The sequence below is a fragment of the Bombina bombina genome, chromosome 1 (assembly GCF_027579735.1).
Source record: "Bombina bombina isolate aBomBom1 chromosome 1, aBomBom1.pri, whole genome shotgun sequence".
Classification (NCBI taxonomy): domain Eukaryota; kingdom Metazoa; phylum Chordata; class Amphibia; order Anura; family Bombinatoridae; genus Bombina; species Bombina bombina.
Genome location: NC_069499.1, coordinates 527,123,017 through 527,147,538, shown reverse-complemented (window position 1 = coordinate 527,147,538; position 24,522 = coordinate 527,123,017). Strand labels below are relative to the sequence as shown.

Genomic DNA, 24,522 nt, shown 5'->3' with positions numbered 1-24,522 from the left:
AGATTTTATTGCTGATGTGATTCAGAAGGCTTTGTCTGTTATTCCACCTTCTAATAAACGTAAAAAGGTCTTTTAAAACTTCTCATAAAGTTGATGAAATTTCAAATGACCGACAACAAACTGAATTATCCTCCTCTGATGAGGATCTATCTGATTCAGAAAATCCTACCTCAGATATTGACACTGACAAATCTACTTATCTTTTTAAAATGGAGTATATTTGTTAAAAGAGGTGTTGATTACTTTGGATATTGAGGAAACTAGTACTCTTGATATAGGGTGACCATATTGCTGCTTTAAAAAGGGACATATATGAAAAATACATATGTCAGGGTTCTTATACAGAACATTTCTTTAAACAGTCCTAAAAAAAACCCTGAAATATGTATTTTTCATATGTGTCCCTTTTTAAAGCGGCAATATGGTCACCCTATCTTGATACTAAAACTAGTTAATGTTGAAATTCTGTTTATAAATCTCCTGTGGTTTTCCTGATGCTATTTCTGATTGATTTCTAAGGAATGGAATAGGCCTGGTACTTCTTTCATCCCTTCTTCAAAGTTTAAAAAATTGTATCCTTTGCCAACAGTTAGTTTGGAGTTTTGGGAAAAGATCCCCAAAGTTGATGGGGCTATTTCTACTCTTGCCAAACATACTACTAGTCCTATGGAAGATAGTACTTCCTTTAAGGACTCTTTAGATAGGAAACTTGAATCTTATCTAAGGAAAGCTTATTTATATTATGGCTATCTACTCAGGCCTGCCATTTCTATGGCTGATGTTGCAGCTGCATCAACTTTTTGGTTGGAAAGTTTAGCGCAGCAGGAAATGGATCCTGATTTATCTAGCATTGCTCGCTTGCTTCAACATGCTAAGCATTTTATCTGTGATGCCATTTTCGATATCATCAAAATTGATGTTAGATCTATGTATTTAGCTATTTTAGCTAGAAGACCTTTGTTGCTTAAATATTGGAATGCTGACATGGTATCTAAGATTCGATTACTATCTCTTTCTTTCCAAGGTAATAATTTATTTGGCTCTCAGTTGGATTTGATTATTTCAACTGTCACTGGGGGTAAGGGAGTTTTTTACCTCAGGATAAAAGACCTAAGGGTAAATCTAAAGCTTCTAACCATTTTCGTTCCTTTCGACAAAATAAGGAACAGAAACCGAATCCTCCCCCCAAAGAATCTGGTTCCAATTGGAAACCTTCTTCGAGTTGGAATAAATCCAAGCCATTTAAGAAACCAAAGCCAGCCTCCAAGTCCACATGAAGGTGTGGCCCTCATTTCAGCTCAGCTGGTGGGGGGCAGATTAAGATTTTTCCAAAGCATTTGGGCAGATTCTGTCCAAAATCAATGGATTCAGAGTATTGTCTCTCAAGGGTATCGAATAGGATTCAGAGTAAGACATACTGTTAGAAATTTTTTTATCTCATGCATCCCAGCAAATCCAGTAAAGGCTCAGGCTTTTCTGAAGTGTGTTTCAGATCTGGAGCTTTCAGGGGTAATCATACCAGTTCCGTTTTAGGAACAGGGTCTGGGGTTTTATTCAAATCTATTCATTGTCCCAAAGAAAGAAAATTCATTCAGGCCAGTTCTGGATCTGAAAATTTTGAATCGTTTTGTAAGAGTGCCAACTTTCAAAATGGTGACTATAAGGACTATTCTGCCTTTTGTTCAGCAAAGTCATTATATGTCCATGCGAGACTTACAGGATGCATATCTTCATATTCCGATTCCTCCAGACCACTATCGGTTTCTGAGATTCTCTTCTCTAGACGAGCATTACCAATTTGTCGCTCTTCCATTTGTCCTAGCGACAGCTCCAAGAATCTTTTCAAAGGTTCTCATGCCCTACTCTCTGTAATCAGAGAGCGGGGTATTGCGGTGTTTCCTCATTTGGACGATATCTTGGTACTAGCTCAGTCTTTACATTCTGCCGAATCTCACACAGATCAACTAGTTTTGTTTCTTCAAAGACATGGTTGGAGGATAAATTTACCAAAAAGTTCCTTGATTCCTCAGACAAGGGTCACATTTTTAGGTTTCCAGATAGATTCAGTGTCCATGACTCTGTCTCTAACAGGCAAGAGACAATTAAAATTGGTTTCAGCTTGTCGGAGCCTTCATTCTCAATCATTCCCTTCAGTAGCTATGTGCATGGAAGTTTAGGTCTTATGACTGCAGCATCGGACACAATCCCCTTTGCTCATTTTCATATGAGACCTCTACAGCTTTGTATGCTGAATCAATGGTGCAGGGATTATACAAAGATATCACAATCAGTGCCGTATTGGGCCACCGGGATGCCGGGAATTTTCCTAGTGGGCCACTGCAGTTGGGCTGGCTGACCTGTCAAATTAGAGCAGCATCCATTCCAGCATAATGAGTTCATTTTTTAAAGAGGACAGTACTTTTTTCCCCCTCCCTGATGCCTCCCCCTCGCTTACATGCTGTGTAAACAGCGAAAATTATCTATTTACTTTTACTTGATCCGGTTCCTCAGTTCAGTTAGCCTTTAGTCAGAGATTATCAGGGATTAACTATTTCCCCATGCAGGCAGAGGCAGACCGGGCAGTAAATTATTTAGCAGAAGATAAGAACAGAAGAACAACTACGGCAATACTTTGTAGTAAGTATATGCATAATAATTGCTTTGATCAGTGCAGGACAGCAATATCTGGCCTCTAACTGACCACATTATAGGAGATAAGATAAACATAGTCAAAAGTTTTTGCTTTTTGTTCCAAAGGATGTATACCTGAACTGAGCTTGATGATGTATTAAACCTTCCAAAATGGTATATACTGTAACAAAATGACACTTGTAAATGCTTTTAAATTATTCATTTTCTAAGCAGACCTTACAGGGCTTAATTTCAAATATATGATGTGCATATATATATATATATATATATATATATATATATATATATATATACAAAATGTTTCATGTGTTTTTAGTTTTAAAACTAGAATAATGTAAGTTTACATTTTTTTCTTTTCTTCAAACACTTGTAAAGACTGTGCTATGTACACAATTAGCTATCTTCATCCTTGCTCTTAACTACAAATGTTCTAAAGTCATTCTATTTTTTTTTTTGTTTCGTAGTAAGTACTGTTGCAGCAGGAAAAACAAAATTATGTTTTTTGTTCCAGAGCCCCAATATATCTCTCATTGATCTTGTTTTAACCTGAAAAGGAAGACATTCCCTATGTAAACACTGCAGCTCTGTTTTTATTGCTTCAGTATGCTCCAAATTTCAGGTATTCATTTTTTCAACGCTATATACTGTATATAACATATATATATATATATATATATATATACAGTACATATAAAGATACACATATACAAACATATATATATATATATATATATATATATATATATATATATATATATACAGTACATATAAAGATACACATATACATATACAAACATATATATATATACAGTACATATAAAGATACACATATACATATACACATATATACATATATATATATATATATATATATATATAATACCGTCCTAAGTACAGTGTTGCCCTCTGGTCATCTGCCTGGGTGCAGTCATGCAATGTATATTCCTGATATTCCTGAACAAACGGATGCACTCTCAGGTCTTTTAGTGAAGAAAATAAACAATCTTTAATGGAACATTTTCAGGGACTTCCTCCCCATCATCAGCATAAAAATTAAGTGCAACAAGCAAACATATATACAAAATAAAGTGATTAGCAATGTCAAATACCTGTGTAACTTTGTGTGATTTCAGTGAGGTGGCGCCAAACAGTGTGTGTGGAACGCATATCCTGCGTTCCACTGTGCAGACCGGAAGGAGTTAGTCTAGTTATATTTCCGGTTTTTGCTATCAAGTGTAAAAATAACCTAAATGTAGTGCATCAACTGTGGCTGGAAACTGATAGGTGTACATATCTTACATTGTGTCTATTGCTGCAAGATATGTTTATATCTCTCATTTTGCAGCGTGTGTCTCAATCTAGAGTGTTCCTCTTTTGTGCATCTGTGCCCGTGTCACCCCACTACTTGGCTATTCATTAAACTGAATTGTGGGTGTGGTGAGGGGTGTATTTATAGGCATTTTGAGGTTTGGGAAACTTTGCCCCTCCTGGTAGGATTGTATATCCCATACGTCACTAGCTCATGGACTCTTGCCAATATGAAAGAAATGAATTTATCAGGTAAGTTCTTACATACATTATGTTATATATATCAAGAAGCACCACATCCAAAATGCATTTTCAAATAAAGATACCAAGAGAACGAATAAAAATTGATAATAGGAATAAATTAGAAATTTGCTTAAAATGGCATGCTCTAGCTGAATCATGAAAGAAAAAAATTGAGTTCAGTATCCCTTTAAGCATGTTCACAAAACCGTTTTTGTTTTAATGTATAAGTAATAAAACTGAATGGGTTATGTGGCTGCCATGTTTGTTAATAAAATATTTAACCTCTTACACAAAAGTGAGTTTGACAAACACTCGGCTAGATTTAGAGTTTTGTCAGTAACGACCCGCGTAGCTAACGCTGGCTTTTTTTCCCTCGCACCTTTTAAATACCGCTGGTATTTAGAGTTCACAGAAGGGCTGCGTTAGGCTCCAAAAAGGGAGCGTATAGCATATTTACCGCCATTGCAACTCTCAATACCAGCGGTGCTTATGGACGCGGCCAGCAGAAAAAAAACCTAACACCTGCAAAAAAGCAGCGTTCAGCTCTTAACGCAGCCCCATTGTTTCCTATGGGGAAACAGTTTCTAAGTCTGCACCTAACACTCTAACATGTACCCCGAGTCTAAACACCCCTAACCTTACACTTATTAACCCCTAATCTGCCGCCCCCGCTATCGATGACCCCTGCATATTTTTTTAACCCCTAATCTGATGCTCCGTAGACCGCCGCAACCTACATTATACCTATGTACCCCCAATCTGCTGCCCCTAACACCGCCGACCTCTATATTATATTTATCAACCCCTAATCTGCCCCCCCCACAACGTTGCCGCCAGCTACCTACAATAATTAACCCCTAATCTGCCGACCGGACCTCACCGCTACTATAATAAATGTATTAACCCCTAATCCGCCTCACTAACCCTATAATAAATAGTATTAACCCCTAATCTGCCCTCCCTAACATCGCTGACACCTAACTTCAAGTATTAACCCCAAATCTGCCGACCGGACCTCACCGCTACTCTAATAAATGTATTAACCCCTAAAGCTAAGTCTAACCCTAACACTAACACCCCCCTAAGTTAAATATAATTTAAATCTAATTAAATAAATTAACTCTTATTAAATAAATTATTCCTATTTAAAGCTAAATACTTACCTGTAAAATAAACCCTAATATAGCTACAATATAAATTATAATTATATTGTAGCTATTTTAGGAATAATATTTATTTTACAGGCAACTTTGTAATTATTTTAACCAGGTACAATAGCTATTAAATAGTTAAGAACTATTTAATAGCTACCTAGTTAAAATAATTACAAAATTACCTGTAAAATAAATCCTAACCTAAGTTACAATTAAACCTAACACTACACTATCAATAAATTAATTAAATAAAATACCTACAATTATCTACAATTAAATCTAACACTACACTATCAATAAATTAATTAAATAAAATACCTACAAATAAATACAATTAAATAAACTAACTAAAGTACAAAAAATAAAAAAATCTAAGTTACAAAAAATAAAAAAATTAATTACAAACATAATAAAAATATTACAACAATTTTAAGCTAATTACACCTACTCTAAGCCCCCTAATAAAATAACAAAGCCCCCCAAAATAAAAAAATGCCCTACCCTATTCTAAAATTAAAATAGAAAAGCTCTTTTACCTTACCAGCCCTTAAAAGGGCCTTCAAGATGGAGCTGCTCATCATCGGATGAAGATAGAAGATGCCGCTTGGATGAAGATGGTTGCCGGTCCGGATCTCCTCTTCTGCCCAGATAGGATGAAGACTTTGGAGCCTCTTCTGGACTTCTTCTTGCTGCTTGATAGAAGACTTCAGCCGGATGATGGATCTCCAGCCCCCGCTTGGGCTTGGATGAAGATTTCGGAGCCTGGACGGATCAGTGATACCCGGTGTGGTGAAGATAAGGTAGGAAGATCTTCAGGGGCTTAGTGTTAGGTTTATTTAAGGGGGGTTTGGGTTAGATTAGGGGTATGTGGGTGGTGGGTTGTAATGTAATGTTTACAGGCAAAAGAGCTGAATTCTTCGGGGCATGCCCCGCAAAAGGGCCTTTTAAGGGCTGGTAAGGTAAAAGAGCTTTTCTATTTTAATTTTAGAATAGGGTAGGGCATTTTTTTTATTTTGGGGGGCTTTGTTATTTTATTAGGGGGCTTAGAGTAGGTGTAATTAGCTTAAAATTTTTGTAATATTTTTATTATGTTTTATTATTTTTTGTAACTTAGCTTTTTTTATTTTTTGTACTTTAGTTTGTTTATTTAATTGTATTTATTTGTAGGTATTTCATGTAATTAGTGTTAGGTTTAATTGTAGATAATTGTAGGTATTTTATTTAATTAATTTATTGATAGTGTAGGTGTATTTGTAACTTAGGTTAGGATTTATTTTACAGGTAATTTTGTAATTATTTTAACTAGGTAGCTATTAAATAGTTCTTAACTATTTAATAGCTATTGTACCTGGTTAAAATAAATACAAAGTTGCCTGTAAAATAAATATAAATCCTAAAATAGCTACAATATAATTATAATTTATATTGTAGCTATATTAGGGTTTATTTTACAGGTAAGTATTTAGCTTTAAATAGGAATAATTTATTTAATAAGAGTTAATTTATTTCGTTAGATTTAAATTATATTTAACTTAGGGGGGTGTTAGTGTTAGGGTTAGACTTAGCTTTAGGGGTTAATACATTTATTATAGTAGCGGTGAGGTCCGGTCGGCAGATTAGGGGTTAATACTTGAAGTTAGGTGTCGGCGATGTTAGGGAGGGCAGATTAGGGGTTAATACTATTTATTATAGGGTTATTGAGGCGGGAGTGAGGCAGATTAGGGGTTAATAACTTTATTATAGTAGCGGTGAGGTCCGGTCGGCAGATTAGGGGTTAATAATTGTATGTAAGGTAGCAGCGACATTGGTGGCGGCAGATTAGGGGTTAATAAATATAATATAGGGGTCGGTAGTGTTAGGGGCAGCAGATTAGGGGTACATAGGGATAACGTAGGTCGCGGAGGTGTGTGGTCGGCAGATTAGGGGTTAAAAAAAATTATTAGAGTGGCGGCGATGTGGGGGGGCCTCGGTTTAGGGGTACATAGGTAGTTTATGGGTGTTAGTGTACTTTAGAGTACAGTAGTTAAGAGCTTTATGAACCGGCGTTAGCCCATAAAGCTCTTAACTCCTGACTTTTTTCTGCGGCTGGAGTTTTGTCGTTAGATTTCTAACGCTCACTTCAGCCACGACTCTAAATACCGGCATTAGAAAGATCCCATTGAAAAGATAGGATACGCAAATGGCGTAGGGGGATCTGCGGTATGGAAAAGTCGTGGCTGCAAAGTGAGCGTTAGACCCTTACCTACAAGACTCTAAATACCAGCGGTAGCCCAAAAGAGGAGCCTCTAACGCTGGTTTTGACGGCTAACGCCAAACTCTAAATCTAGGCGTATGAGAGTAAAATCAAAGCATAATATTATTTATTGTAAATAAAAACAACACAATTAATACATTTATGACCTTAGATTTTATTTATAAAAAACCATATGCATAACATCAAAATATGTATATATATTTAACATAAATATATATGTACAAATGAGACAAGAATAAAGATATCAGATCGCATTGATTCTTTGAAAATATTACAAATATCACTCATTCCTTTGAAAAGCACAGTGTATCTTTACATTTTAGGTCTGTACATGGAAACAATGTAAAAGGTATAGACATTGGAATAGTGGAATTGATTGCACCATAAATATGGGACATGAACAGATTACTCAGACAATGGGAGACCTTTTGGATCAAACAATTAGGCAGTCTCCAACCACAGGGTCTGAATTGGATATTCATGCATTTCTAATGTAAACCTGTGGTTTTCCTCCCCCTTTGTTTTCATTAAGATCCTACAGTTTAGGGGTTTTGACAATTCTGAGGCATGCTGGACATTTATTAATTGATTAAAGGGACAGTCTACACCAAAATTGTTATTGTTTAAAAAGATAGATACTACCCATTGCCCCAGCTTTGCACAACCAACATTGTTATATTAATATACTTTAAAACCTCTAAACCTCTACAATTCTGCCTGTTTGTAAGCCACTACAGACAGCCTCCTATCACATGCTTTTTATTAGCTTTTCGCTGCTAATGTGTGTCAATAGATAATAAATAAAAACTCATGTGATCAGGGGGCTGTCAGAAGAGGCTTAGATACAAGGCAATCACAGAGGTAAAAAGTATATTAATATCACCCACTCTAGACATATCAGTTTGTTTTGACACAATTTTATTATTTACTCCAAGAAGAAAATAAGGTATGTTTTGTTTATTTTCATTATCTTTGTAAATAAGTGGCTCCTATTTTGTTATATTTCTTATACAAGTGATAGCATTTGTTTATGCATTTTATAACATTTAGTTCAAGGTGAGCATTAGTGATGTCCCGAACTGTTCGCCCGCGAACGGTTCCCTGCGAACATAGCTTGTTCGCGTTCGCGTTTGTGGGCGAATACATGGCGATGTTCGATCCGCCCCTATGTGTCATCATTGTGGAAACTTTGACCCTTTATGTCACAGCCACCTGACACATTAGAGCCAATCAACATCAGACACTCCCTCACAGACCCTCCCAGCTACTCGGAATCCGCCATTTTAGACTCATAACGACCTTGCTTTCTTAATGAGAGGACGTGTTGTGTTTTTGCTACTGACATTAATAGGAAAAACATAGCTAGGCTAGTGTATTTACAGTCCAGAAGGACTCTACTCATCTCTGCTGCAAGCACAGCACCCCAAAAAGCCCTTTTTAGGGCTATATTTCGTGCCGTTTTTTGTTTTTTTTTTGTTTGTTTTTTATTAGCATTTGCCTGGCTTTCAGGCTGTGTGTTTAAGGCTCACAGCATATGCTGTGACTACTGCCTCCACTGATATCTCCCTAACAACGTTAGTTTAAATTTAACTAACCAAAAAATTTAATTATTTTTCTAGTGTAATTTTTTTCATTTTCTATCAGGCCAGTGTCACACAGCATATACTCTGGTTCATTGCTCTGTGCCAGCCAGCAGCTACCAGTGTTAATATCCATTTATAACATTATTTTAAATTTAAAAAAAAAATATATATATTTTGCTAGTGTAATCTAATTACATTTACTATCAGGCCTGTGTCTGTCAGGCTCACTCAGCATTAATATACCTCATTTTTTTTCAGTCTTTTGGTTAATTGGTCTGTGCCAGGCAGCCACCCAGCACTCATATCTATTCTTCTTCACCTTAATTTTTTTTTTTTTATTCTTTTTATTGAGAGCCAACACATGGATACATCAATCAACAGTCCCAGACATTATCATGAAGATTACATCCAAAGATACAGTAGGCATAAGGTAACATTGAACAGAAATTCAGGAGATCAGTATATGACAGATATCCAGAATACCTACAACAATTTACGGTCTTGCTATCTTCATATGTTCAGCACCCTCATTTTACATTTTCATCCCCAACTAAACCCCGAACCCCCCAACCCTCTAATCATAAAAAAACAAAAAAAACAACTTAACTAAACTAAATACACATTCTAAACATAACCCCAATTGACCTCATGGCTTGATGGGTGAGCCATCCCCTTTGTATGTATATAGGCGAGTTGACTATGAATATGTTACTCAATAGTGTAAATTAAACAAAGTAAAACAAACAAGCTTATGCATTTGATTTAACAAAGGATCCGCCAAGACCCACTTAATGATAGACCTCTTAGAGAGGCATGCCAGATTCTATAAGTAAGTTATCCTGTCTAGTGTCTCACACACAATAAACAATGGGTCAACATTTAAATGAGACTGTATGATACGATATGTGGGGGCCCCAATTCATTTAAAAAGAAATAGTTTATATAGCTTGATGTTTGAGTGGGTTTTTTTTTTTTTTGTCCGCTTAAGTATGGTTTTGCTAGAAGATAAGGGCAAGGTTATATTACAATAAGGGTGAATTGCGGCCATTGCAAATATATTGTGCTGCAAGTGGTTTACAATATGTACACTAAATCACGTTACTGGAGGCAGCCCAGGCATTTATATGGGATAGCTTTTTTTTTTAATTTTTTTTTTTTATTGTTTTATGAATTATTGTACAAATACATATGGTTCTGTATGCAGGGCCGATCACATTCGGCAACATAGATATAATACATCTTACAATAACATATTCTTTTGGCCCCTCACATCAGACCAACATTTTACAAAATTTTCTGACGTCCCCCTTTGTTACATATATAACCTCGGAGGGTACAAACATTTAAACGAAAGAAAAAAAAGAAAAGGAAAGGAAAAAAGAAAGAAAGAAATAAACCATCATATCAAAAACATAACGAAAACCCAAATGGGCACAAATGTGGATTCCAATCTGCGTATAATAAGCCAATCAATTTCTAGTCAATTAATTAATTTCTGGTGTGCAGGGGGGAGGGGGGCCGACAGCGAGCACCCCTACTGAGATTCAATGTCACCTCCTATAGCAGTGTACTCCAAGCCCCTGGCAATTCCCCCCTAGCAATCATGGATCTAACTATTTTTGACTTAATTAGAGGTTTAACAATTTGGAGTTGAACACCCACTGATTCAGTTTCTATTATGTTTAGCCATTTATGGAAAAACCTTTTTATATCTTTATTTAGATCTGGATAAATGTCATATTGTTCCAAGACCATATGATTCTTCATCCCTTTTACCAACTGAACAATGCTTGGTGCTTTTGGGGTTTTCCAATTGCCCAGGATCAATGATCTGCCTAAGAGAATTGTCGTATTGATTAGACTGGGGTTTTCGTGCCATTCTGTACCCTGGTACAGAAAGAGCACCATTTTATTGTTTATTTGGGTTTTTTGGTCTAGCCATTTATTTAGCCAAAATTGTACTTTATACCAGAACTGCCGTATTTTTGGGCAAACAAACAAACAATGTTCTAAGTCAGCTTCTTTCGCACCGCATTTATAGCAGGCCATATCTAAATTCTTGTACCATCTTGCCATTTTACTAGGTGTGACATATAGTTGATTGATTACTTTAAAATGTGATTCTCTCCAAGTGGTAACCTTAGTTGTCTTTAAGACAGTGTTGAGACTATCTGTTAGCTCCTCCCTTGACACTATAACCTGTGCTTTCCTCCATTTATCTCTCAATGACTGTAAATGAATTTCTGTTTTATATTTCATTTGGAGATTATAGATCATACTGATCGCATATTTCTTTTGCGCAAATGTTAAGATAATTTTATCTAATTCTCCTAATGACCAGTCATTCCCATATTTAGCCTGTAATTCATTATGGAAGTGCCTAACCTGCAGATATGCAAAAAAATCTGTATTTTTTAGCTGGAATTCGTCTTTTAATTCGTCAAATGCTTTAACTATATGTTTTGTGCTCTCCTCAATTTGTATCAGGTTAGCAATGCCCTTCCTGCGCCATCTATGGAAAACTCCGCTTTCGGTGCATCCTACTAGGAATTTCGGGTTCCCTAAAATCGTTAGAAACCTTGACTTGTAAATGTTTATTCCTATTCCTTTGCCCAATTTATGCCAGGCTATTATAATGTTGTTAAATGTTAACCGCTGTCTAATTTTTTTGGGGAGATTTTTAGGTTCACAATGCAGAAGGGCTTTCAGTGCATAGGGAGCGCATATCTCTGATTCTAGTGGGCCATAGGAAACATAATTTCCCTAAATAATCCAATCTATCGCGTATTTTGATAAAGCGGCTATATTGTAAGCTTGGAGATTTGGCAGTGCCAGTCCCCCAGCCTTGAGGGGAAGAGTTATTGTTTCTGTAGCACATCTTACTTTCCCTCCTGCCCATATAAACCTATTACACATCCTATTGTAATTATTGCAATCTTTCTGAGTTAATATAATGGGTAAATTCTGCAGAAGATACAGAATTTGGGGGAAAATTATTGTTTTTATTAACATAACTCTAGCCGAAATATTAATAGGTAAATTACACCATCTTTTACAGTCTGCTATACATTTGTCCAGACATGGTGTAATGTTTTTGCCATACCATTGTTTCGGGTTCCTAGTAATAGTTAAGCCTAAATATTTAATCTGTTCCACTACCTTGAATGGGCAGTCTTTACACTTCTGGCTTGATCCATATAGCCACATAATCTCCGATTTATCAACGTTAACTTTATAACCTGAAAATGCACTGAATTGCTTTATAATATCCAAGAGTTTTTTAATGCTATTAGGAGTATTTGAGAGGAACAGGAGTAAATCATCTGCAAAAAGTGAGAGCACGACCTTCTGCTGATGGATTTTAATACCTTCTAGCTCTTTTCTGAGCCTAGTAGCTAATGGCTCTATTGATAAGTTGAATAGCATGGGGGACAAGGGACAACCTTGTCTTGTACCCTTTTTGAGCACAATATCTGGAGTAGTTTCGCCGTTAATGATTAAGTTAGATGTTGGCTCTCTATATATAAGTTTTATAAAAGACTCGATATTCCCTTGCACTCCAAACTTCCCTAGTACTGTGAAAAGATGATCCCAGGTTATAGCATCAAATGCTTTTTCCGCATCTATTGCTAACACCGCTAAGTCTGGGCGATCTTTTTTGGGGTTTAGCTTCGCATCTTGATAACATTGATCTAGTGTGACAAGAACTTTGCGGATATTTCTAGCTGGATTACGCCCCGTCATAAAGCCTACCTGGTCTATATGGATTATTTTATGTAATATTTTTTTAAGTCTGTTTGCTATGATAGTGGTTAGTATCTTATAGTCACTGTTTAACAGTGATATCGGTCTGTAAGATCCTGGGTCTTCTGGGGCTCTGCCTTTTTTTAAAATTAATGTAATGGAGGAGGCCGCAAAATACTTAGAGTGCATTTCCCTTTTAAGAAAATAGCTATTATAAAGGTTTGTAAGCGTAGGTGTAATTTCACTATTTAGCATTTTGTAAAATTCAGCCGGGAGCATGTCGGGTCCCGGTGCTTTGTTACTTTTCAGTTGCCTAATAGTCTGGATTACCTCTTCTTCTGTTATTGGTAAATTTAACCCCTCTCTATCGACCTCTTCCAATTTCCTAGTTTCTAGTTGTTCCCAAAACTCTGCTTTCTGCTGGGGATCCACTACAGTCTTTGTAAATAGCTCTTCAAAATATTTAAACATTAGCTGCTTCACTTCCTTTGTCGTATTTGCCCTATCTGTCCCTACTTTAATCGTTGATATATAGTTTCTTTGTTTCTGCATTTTACTCAATCTGGCTATATATTTAGCGGATCTTCCGTAAATACCTCTGTATTTAGCTCTATCTTTTTCCTCTTGTTGCATAACCGTTTGTTTTATAAATATGTCTTTTTCTTGTTTACTATTTTGATACTTCAACCACGTCTGCGAGTTACCATTGCTTATATAGGCTCTATATGTATTCTTAAGTTGATTATTGAGTTGGCATTCTCGCTCCCTATTTTTCTTTTTCCATTTACACAGGTATGCTTTTACACTCCCTCTGATATATGCTTTGGCTGTTTCCCAATATATCTCCCATTTGCCACTATAGCTACTGTTAAAAAATTTATATTCCTTCCATTTTTCCAAGATATAATTCTTAAAATGTATATTGTGCGCTAGATGTCTCGGGAAGCTAATTCTACCAGTACCGCCCCCTGCTGGTATTACATTCTGGATTTCTAGGGTTATAATCGCATGATCTGAGATGCATATATCCTTAATATCCGCTTTCATATTCAACCCCATCATATTTTCAGAACTTAAAAAAAAGTCAATTCTTGAGAGGGTCTTAAATGTTTTTGATACACATGTAAATTCACGTGAATCAGGATTTTGCTCTCTCCAGACATCCAGCACCCTCAACCCTTTCATAAATTTTTTCAAGAGACTCCCTTCCTTTTTGATGTTCCTGGTTAAGCTGCACTTGAGTCTGTCTACTAAAGGTACCGGTGTCAAATTAAAGTCCCCCCCCTATAATGATGTTCTTCCCTATGTATTTAATTAATTTCTTACTCAGCCCCCACCAGAACTCCTCATCAATCTTATTTGGACCATATACATTACATAGAACTACATTTAGATTGTTAACTTGGGTGTCTATAATTATATATCTTGCCTGTGTGTCTATCTCTTGGGCTAATATTTTATATTCACAATTCTTGTTAAATAGAATCGCTACGCCTTTTCTCCTACCACAATATGGTGTAGCTACTACATGCCCCACCCACTTACTTTTTAATTTCTCTGCCTCGGAAGGTTTTAGGTGCGTCTCTTGTATCATCGCCACACTCGGCTTAAATTGACCTAATTGTTTTAAAATTGACTTCCTTTTTATGGGTGATGAGATGCCGCCTACATTCCAAGATATAAAGTTATTTTCTCCCGACATCTTGTTTAAGCCTCAACTCAATTAGGGAACCTACATTACCTGTCTCCTTTAACTCGTCGCCCCCCTCCCCCAGCACACCAGACCCTCCCTTCGATAAAATCCACAGAACATTATCAAAAAATAAAATACACCTTATATTCAATTCTTTGAAATAAAAAACAACAACACAAAATATACTTTGCTTAGTCAACATCTTGCCCTAGTGAAGCTATCACTAATTGGAAACAAGTCCCTATCGCAAGCCCTGTTCTAGACAGAAATCTTTAGCTTCAGTGGTTGTCAGAAGGGTCCTCATTGCACCATTGATTTCCACGAGTATTTTAGCTGGATAAATCATTCGCGCTGGCCATTTGGCTTCAATCAACTTGGTGCAATAAGGAGCCATCTCACGTCTTTTACTGCTAGTCTCTGCTGAGAAATCTTGGAAGAGATAAATACGGTTATTGGATATCATGAATTCATGGTGTTTACGGTATTGTCTTAGTAGAGAAACCTTATCCTGGAAGTTTAGCACTTTAATCATAATGGGCCTCCCTTTAATATGCTCTTGCTCTGCTCTCTTGATGCCTATTCTGTGAGCTCTCTCTATTTTAATTGGAAGTTCTTCCACAGGTATGCCTAGATGTTGTGGTAGAGTTTGAGATGCAAATGTAATCAGATCTTTAAATTCGGTTGACTCTGGCAGCCCCACTATCTTAATGTTGTTCCTTCGGGCTCTATCTTCTAGATCTTCTATTTTATTCTGCATGGCAATCAATTGTTTATTCTGAACAGATAGTGTTTGCTCTGCATTGTATACCTGATCTTCAACATTAGAGATCCTGAGTTCTGCTTCATTTAATCTATTCGCATATTGTCTAATTTCAGTGGATAGCACCGCTATTTCTTGCTTTATATTATTGAATTGAGGTAGTATTAAGTCTGAGATTTGCTGCATGAGTGAGTGTGAGTCTGTCATATTCAAATGTGACTCGTCTAGATTGATTTCTGCAACCTGCTCACTACTTTTACTTAATGTTTTTTTATCTTTGGTTTTAGGAGGCATGGCTGGTGATCTAGTTTTAATAAATTTTTCCATATATAAAAAAAAATAAAACCGTGTATTGCTAGTATCTGTGAAAAGGTATCCGCTCTGGATACTATTCCTCACTCCTGATGTGAGTGTATCTGTGGGCAGGTTCAGCACACCTTATAATGTATTCTTTGTGAAAAAAAAAGAGGAAAAATAATTCTAATCTATTATCCTAGTGCAAAGTGTACTATTCAAGAAGGTAGACTTCATATAAGAAAAAAAGTGCAAAAAGTTTTTTTGTTTTTTTTTGTTTTTTTTTAAATAAACACGTGCGTGTGTGGTTTCTAAATCAGAGGAAAGTGACCTTTAATAGAACTTTATCTTGCCTCTACTAACCAGATACTTAGATTGTAGACTTTTACTCGCTTGTACCCTTAACTAACTTATAATCTCGGCACTTAGTATAATCTACCTCCCTTTAACCCACTGTAGATAGATTAAATTAAATTAGCTTAATCTCAGGAGCTCTCAGGAGCTCTAACTTATTTAACAGTTCTCAGAGAAAAAAGTACAGAGAAAATACACACTATTTAACACTTGTCGCCTCTCTATTTAGGCAGTATTCATGAGACTTTATAGGACATTAATAAGACTTCCTCTAGTAACGTTTTCTTTTGCTTGGTTAACCAGTTTTTAAATATAGCCTTCAGACATTTATACCTGCATCTGTTCTGCGCATAATTCAGATTTATATCACAATTATATGCTTCAATATCTCTGTAAGAGCAAACTCAGAACCCCCTAAAAAAAAATGAAAAACAACGCACAGATAGATAAGGTTTCGCAGAGGGAGGGAAGAGCTGCACACCCTGATATAAGCACAACACAGTAAATTATATCCCACAAAGTCCCCCTTTTCCTTCCTTTTGTAAGAGTTCCTTCTTTTTCCTTCACTTCCAATTTCCCTTGTTTTGAGCTTTATAGGTTCCTTGAGAGTTTTAGGAATTTGTCCTGTACACAGACCCTGTATTCTGGGTGGGTATCACCTGTGGAAAGAGCAGACTTCCCAGCTCTGTACTCGCCACCTAACAGGGACTGTTATTCTCTCTGCTTCCCAGGAGCAGTTTAGCACATACAGCGGACCATAGGTTAATCCATCAGCTGCCTATTATAGCAAATCCTTACACAAGACTTTAGCAGACCCGCACCCCCCTTAGAGTTATATCCAGCTGGGCCCCGATCTATAAACATAGGCTACCACTACTATTATAGACATTAAAGATAGTGGATTCTGGCCTTGCTTATTTGACTTCTTTACTCCTCAGTCAATTGTCACTTAACAGTGTGGCTACACCCAGGATACAGATAATCAAAACACATAGCATCCAAATAAAGCGAATACTTGCGGTTGCTAAGGGGGGTGTTCCTGCGGGAGTTCAGATGTCGCCACCTCCGGGGCGGAGCTTAAGGAACACGGCAGCGTGGACGCTGTCGGAGCTACCTGAGCCAATTTTCCAGCACCGCGGTGCCCATAGCCCTTGTTTGGCAGCCAACACCAAACTGGGCGTGCATACCAGCATCCGTAGCTGGCGGGCGCTGGAAGCCAGAGTCTAGGCGTTGGGCCGATATCGCCACGGCCACTTGCTTGGGGCAACAGGAGCCCAGGTATAAAGAAGGACCGCTGCATCCAAGAGGGCGCGGCCACTAACCTGATCGCAAGGAGGGCCAAGACAGGAGCACCGGAGCAGAACACGAGGGCCCAAAGCGCAAGCTGTGCAGGCCTCTGGCAGCAAGAAACTGATAGCCTATAACAGCAACATCTGAGATGGGATAGCTATAATAAGAGCTCAGTTATTCTGTCTAATAGTTTACCCTTAAGAAACCATGTGCCAGCATTTAAATAAAAATATAACTGTAGGACATGATATGCAAAGGCTGCAATCTGTTTAGAATGATATTATTCATATAACTTAATGTCCGAGTGAGTTTTCCCAGGAATGTTTTAGGTTCCTAGATCTGTCTGAGGGAGGTAATATTGATGATATTCACATTGCCAGCTCAAATACAGTTTTGCTAAAGGATAAGGGCAAGACTAATGTACATTGATAGTGATTTGCAACCGACACATGTGAATTGTTATCCTCAATAGATAGTGGGCCAACATTGAAATGAGGGGATATAACTGTATGATATGACATATGTGGGCCCCGACCCACCTAGAAATAAATAATTTATATAACTGAGTATTTGAATGGGTTTTTTTTTTTTCAGGGATGCTTTAGTTTCCTGGCTATGTCTGAGGGGAGTAATATTGGCGATATTCACATTGTCATCCCAAATGTGCTTTTGCTAGAAGATAAGTGCAAGGCTAAATGTAACAATTCTCTATATATTTTGTAGCTCTTTTGTAATGAAACCCCAAAAGTATCCTTTAACTTAGGGAGGGAGTTACAATGAGCGAGTTTTAATAATACAGCAAAATGGGAAGCAGTGAATGCTTCAAGGATATTTGTGTCTCCTAGAGCTTTATGTAATCTTTAGGAAAACAAGTAAATGATACTTGGTCAGGCTACAACTTCAAGTGGTTAAACTGTATCAGCTTGTTTGTAGTTTTCACACACACACTCTTCACTCAGGCACGCTAGTTCACATAAAAACAGAATGGCTTTTTATATACAGAGAGTCAATTGCGTGAAGACAGGTAACCGAACTATCAGCAAGTTTAAGCAAGTTCGTTGGTTCCAATAATAGAAATGGATATGATATAGCCCAGATAGAGTTTAGTAACTGATCACCTTGATAAGAATGTAGAGCTATTTTGTTAGTACCTGTTCGGCGAGGAGCGTTGCAAGCTGAGACTGCAGCGTGTGTGTGACTCACTTCCGGTGCTGCGGTAGCTGTGGTTCTCTGTGTGTCTTGTAAACAGCGCCTGGAAATCCGCAGTGAAAAGGAGAGTTGATTCTGGATTAAGGTTTGCTGTGGAATAACAAAAGTCTTCTTGTTCCTATGAGTGAATGAGAGATTAGAAAACCAAAGAAGTTTTAAGTTTGAAACAAGTTTCAGAACCCTAAACGGGTATCACAAAAGATATAGCTGGAAGAGCCAGAAGGTGCTAGTAGCTTGAAGTAGCGTTAGTCCTTCAATATTCAGGCAAGGAATGAGCAAAACAGGAAGCCTTATAAAGGATCAGAGAGGTGGGAGGGGATATACCTTAAAGGTATATCACATACCCCCCCCGTCAAGATCCCCCAAATCCCCCAGTCAAGAAGGCTTGTCAGGATATCGACGATGAAAGGCTGCTTGCAGTCTAGGAGCGTGAATATCCAAGTGAGACACCCAGGAATTCTCCTCCAACCCATAACCCCTCCATTTAACGAAATACTGAAGAACACCCCGATACGTACGGGAATCAAGTATCCGTTCGACCTCAAATTCAGGTCCATCCTTAAGCATTAGAGGAGGAGGCGGTAAACCCTTCTGAAGAGAGGTGTAGGGCTTTAATAGTGATACATGAAAAACTGGGTGTAGTTTACAGTCAGGTGGTAGTTTCAACTTGACAGCATTTGAGTTGATGATGGAGACTATAGGAAAAGGTCCTAAGTATTGATTGGCCAATTTCTTGCTGGGGAGTTGGAGTTTCAGATGTTTAGTGGATAAAAGCACAGAATCACCGACTTTGTAGGAGGGAGTTGGAGAGTGATGCGAATCATAGTATTTCTTCTGGCGTGCTTTCGCTTCAAATAAATGGAGTTTGATTATTTTTAATCTGTCTTCTAAAGTCGAGGAGAAGTCAGTTGCACCTGGGCATGGTACTGCTACATGAGATAAAGCTATTGTGGATGGATGGTAACCATAGGTGGCAAAGAAAGGTGTCATCTTAGTGGAACTCGAGATCGAGTTATTGTATGAAAATTCCGCCATCGGAAGATAGTCAATCCAGTCATCTTGTAGATGGGTGAGGTAACATCGTAAGAACTGCTCTAATGTTTGGTTCAAACGTTCAGTTAGACCATTTGTCTGTGGATGAAATGCTGTCGAATATCTCGTATCTATTTTCAAAAGTTTGCAGAGGGACCTCCAGAAAGAAGAGGTAAACTGTGTCCCTCTGTCTGTGATTATGGTTCAGGGAATGCCATGTAAACGTACTATGTGATCTAAGAAAACTTTAGCAGTGGCTGTAGCGGTAGGAAGTTTTTTAAGAGGTAGAAAGTGTGCCAATTTAGTCAGATGGTCGACGACTACTAGTATAGTGTTGTGTTGTTGAGAAACTGGTAGATCCACTATAAAGTCCATTGATATGATGGACCATGGTACACTCGGTATTGGCAGAGGTGTGAGATAACCTATTGGTTTTTTGTGTATAACTTTGTTCCTTGCACAGGTGTCACAGGATTTTATATACGTTTCAATATTACGTTCCATTTGAGGCCACCAGAAATAACGTTTGATTAGCTCAGTGGTTTTTTGTACACCTTTGTGCCCAGCCAAGACGTTATAATGATGGTGTTGTAGAATGATTACTCTGAGTGTTCTGGGAACATATATTTTACCATGATGTAGGTAAAGGCTTGTTTTGATATCCTTTACACAATCCCTAGGTAAATCTTTTTCTTTGTTGACCTCTAGTATGATCTCTTTTTCTAGAGTTGTGAGGGATCTTAGGAATTTTTCGTGGGCAATGATCAGATTTAAAGTTTCGGAATGTAACTTGTTTTCAGAAATTCGGGATAGGGCATCAGCTTTTATATTAGATGTGCCAGGCTTGTATGTGATTAAAAAATCGAACCTATCAAGGAATAGGGACCATCTTACTTGACGCGCAGACAGTGTCTTGTTTTTTCTCAGATATTCGAGATTTTTGTGATCGGTGTAGATCAAGAAGGGGACTGAAGATCCCTCCAAAAGATGCCTCCATTGCTCCAAAGAACATTTGATCGCTAATAATTCCTTATCACCAACATTGTAGTTTACTTCGGCTGGAAGTAAAGATCTTGAATAGAATGCAATTGGATGTAGTTCTTGTGTAGTTTTATTTCTTTGTGACAGGACGGCTCCAATACCAAAATTAGAGGCGTCAACCTCTAAAATAAATTGTGAACTGTAATCTGGTAATGTCAGAACAGGTGCTGAGGTAAAAGGATGTTTTAAGTCACCGAATGCCTTCTGAGCTTCATTATTCCATTTGTAGGGGAAGTTTTTCCTGGTGAGTAAGGTGAGTGGTTTAACTACCATTGAGAAGTTTTTAATAAATTTTCGATAGAAGTTCGAGAATCCCAAAAACCTCTGGAGAGCTCGAACAGTCTTGGGTTCTGGCCAGTTACATATAGTACTGATCTTGTCCGGATCCATTTGGATTTTGTTTGGTGAGATTAAATAACCAAGGAACTTTATTTCCTGGACATGGAAATTGCATTTTTCCATTTTTGCAAACAATCTGTGTTCTCGTAACCTTGTCAGAACCCACCTTACGTGTTTCTCATGTTCTTGAAGAGTTTTGGAGTATACCAAAATGTCATCTAAGTAAATAATGACGCATATGTCTGTAAGATCATGAAAAATCTCGTTGATAAAAAATTGAAAGGTTGCTGGGGCATTTGTTAACCCAAATGGCATCACGCTGTATTGAAATAGCCCATAGCGGGTCCTAAAGGCTGTCTTCCACTCATCTCCTTTTTTGATGCAAATCAAATTATATGCACCTTTGAGGTCCAGCTTAGTGTAAACCGTGGCGTTTGTAAGTCTTTCTATGAGCTCCGGAATGAGGGGTAGAGGGTAGCGGTTCTTTATGGTTATGGCGTTTAAGGCTCTATAGTCTATAATCGGACGGAGTGAGTGGTCCTTATTTTTTATGAAAAACATGCCAGCTGCTGCTGGTGAGGTGGAATGTGAAATAAAACCTTTTTTAAGATTGTCGTCCAAATAGGAGCGAAGGTGAGATAATTCTTTTTGGGATAATGGATATATTTTACCATATGGGACCACCGATCCAGGTATTAGATCTATCGGGCAGTCGAAAGGCCTGTGTGGAGGTAGACTTTCGGCCTCTTTTAGATCAAATACATCTACCAAATCCGAGTATACCATGGGTAAACCAGTCTCAATGTTACCTATGGAAACATGTGGATAACAGGTTGTGGAACAATAGTCAGAGGAGAGTTGCAAAGAGTTACAGAGCCAGTCAATTTGTGGATTATGAAGGTGTAACCAAGAATATCCCAGAATAACTGTATGTTCGTCAATGGGTATTATGTCATATGTGAGATATTCAGTATGACCTTGTATTGTTGTTGTAAGAAGTGGAATAGTGTGATGAGTTATTGGACCATGTTGAATAAGAGTACCATCAATTAATTTGACAAAGACTGGCTGCTTTTTACACACAGTAGGGATTTTATTCTTTTTAACATAAGTGATATCTATATATAATCCAGATGCTCCTGAGTCTATTAAGGCGTCAGTCAGTATATGTGTTTGGTCCCACTGCAAAGAAATGGAAATAGTGAGTTGATTTGGTACACTTATGGTACATATAGATTCAAAAATTTTTATCTTACCATTCTTTTGTTTGGCCAGTAAAGGGCATGTAGAGACAGAATGATCCTTATGGGCACAGTAAAGACAGAGATTGGCCAATCTCCTTCTGGTCTTTTCCTCAGGGGTCAAAGGTCCTTTAATGGAACCTATTTCCATAGGAATGGCTTGAGAGGTGTTTCTTTCTTGTACTGATGTGGATGGTAACAGGCGTCGTGTTGGAGACTCATAGAAGCCTTTTTCAGCTTTTCTTTCTCTCAATCTACGATCCAAGGTAGTACTAAGTTTGATTAATGCTGTAAGTGTTTCCGGTATTTCTAAGCGGGAGAGTTCATCTTTCAATGATTCAGAGAGCCCTAATCGAAATTGATTTTTTAAACTGATCTCATTCCAGAGAGAATCGGCAGCCCACATCTGGAAGTCGGTGGTATATTCTTCCACTGTTCTCTTTCCTTGTTTGAGAGCCCTTAATTTAGTTTCAGCATTCAGTTGACTATTAGAATCCTCATAAAGGCTTGAGAGTGCTGTGAAGAATTCCTGCAAGGAATCTAGAATCGGATTATTATTTTCGAAAAATCGGTTAGCCCAAGTACGAGGTTCACCAATCAGGAAAGAGATGGTAGTGAAAACTTTTATACGATCTGTGGGATAAGTGCGTGGCTTCATGGAAAATAATAAATGACATGCATTCTTAAAATCACGAAATTCTGACCTTTTCCCAGAGAAAGGTCTGGGAAGTTGTATGTGAGGTTCAGAGATTTGTGATTCTTTAGCGGTTAAACAGTCTTTAATCAGTTGTCTTATTGCTTTATTTTCAGCCTGAAGGTCTGTGAGAGCACGTGCCACAAAATCAAGTTTTTGATAAACATTGTTGAATTCTTGCTTAATCTCATTAGGATCCATGGTTGCTGTATTTATTAGGTACCCGGAACCCAATGTCAATTGGCCTGAATATTATGTAACAATTCTCTTTATGGTTTCAATGAGAATTATATATTTTGTAGCTCTTTTGTAATCAAACCCCAAAAGTATCCTTTAACTTAGGGAGGGAGTTACAATGAGCGAGTTTTAATAATACAGCAAAATGGGAAGCAGTGAATGCTTCAATGATATTTGTGTCTCCTAGAGCTTTATGTAATCTTTAGGAAAACAAGTAAATGATACTTGGTCAGGCTACAACTTCAAGTGGTTAAACTGTATCAGCTTGTTTGTAGTTTTCACACACACACACTCTTCACTCAGGCACGCTAGTTCACATAAAAACAGAATGGCTTTTTATATACAGAGAGTCAATTGCGTGAAGACAGGTAACCGAACTATCAGCAAGTTTAAGCAAGTTCGTTGGTTCCAATAATAGAAATGGATATGATATAGCCCAGATAGAGTTTAGTAACTGATCACCTTGATAAGAATGTAGAGCTATTTTGTTAGTACCTGTTCGGCGAGGAGCGTTGCAAGCTGAGACTGCAGCGTGTGTGTGACTCACTTCCGGTGCTGCGGTAGCTGTGGTTCTCTGTGTGTCTTGTAAACAGCGCCTGGAAATCCGCAGTGAAAAGGAGAGTTGATTCTGGATTAAGGTTTGCTGTGGAATAACAAAAGTCTTCTTGTTCCTATGAGTGAATGAGAGATTAGAAAACCAAAGAAGTTTTAAGTTTGAAACAAGTTTCAGAACCCTAAACGGGTATCACAAAAGATATAGCTGGAAGAGCCAGAAGGTGCTAGTAGCTTGAAGTAGCGTTAGTCCTTCAATATTCAGGCAAGGAATGAGCAAAACAGGAAGCCTTATAAAGGATCAGAGAGGTGGGAGGGGATATACCTTAAAGGTATATCACACTAAAGTTACACTAGAGGTGCATTGCGCCTGTCACGTATAGGTTGTACTACAGGTGCTTTACAATACGTGTATGAGATCACATTTCTGGGGATAACCGGAGCATATATGGGTTATTCATACTAGGCACTTCACAGGGTAATGTGCCCTCTTGAGACTAAACAGCCATTTTCTACTGAATTACATATAAATATGGGAGAGTCCCTAAACTACAGGGATGTATTTGGGGTGGCTAATTCAGCCCACAGTGAGTACAGCGGTTCATGTATTGTCAATTGGGGAGCAAAAATAAAACAACAATTCTACAACAAATCACACATATAACAACAACCCACATCATACCCAGATTTGCTTTTCTATAGAATAACACAAGTTGTGACATTTGCAACCCAACAGAAATATTTACAGAGTGGGATTAATCTATACATGTCAGATATTTCACAGGTAAATCTAAACTAGTTAGCATGGGTACACACTGTTACTAATGGATTGTACTGCCTGACAGGCT

General features: G+C 37.6%; 1 protein-coding gene across 1 annotated transcript in view; it reads left to right on the top strand.

Annotated features, from left to right (window-relative positions):
- Window positions 1–2,565: 2,565 nt before the first annotated feature.
- The window catches only part of LOC128638476 (carboxypeptidase O), a 145,251-nt gene continuing 123,294 nt past the window's right edge, over window positions 2,566–24,522 (top strand). Inside the window, exon 1 of the mRNA XM_053690448.1 lies at window positions 2,566–2,637. The gene's annotated coding sequence lies outside the window, so the exon portion shown is untranslated. The remainder of the gene's footprint in view (window positions 2,638–24,522) is intronic.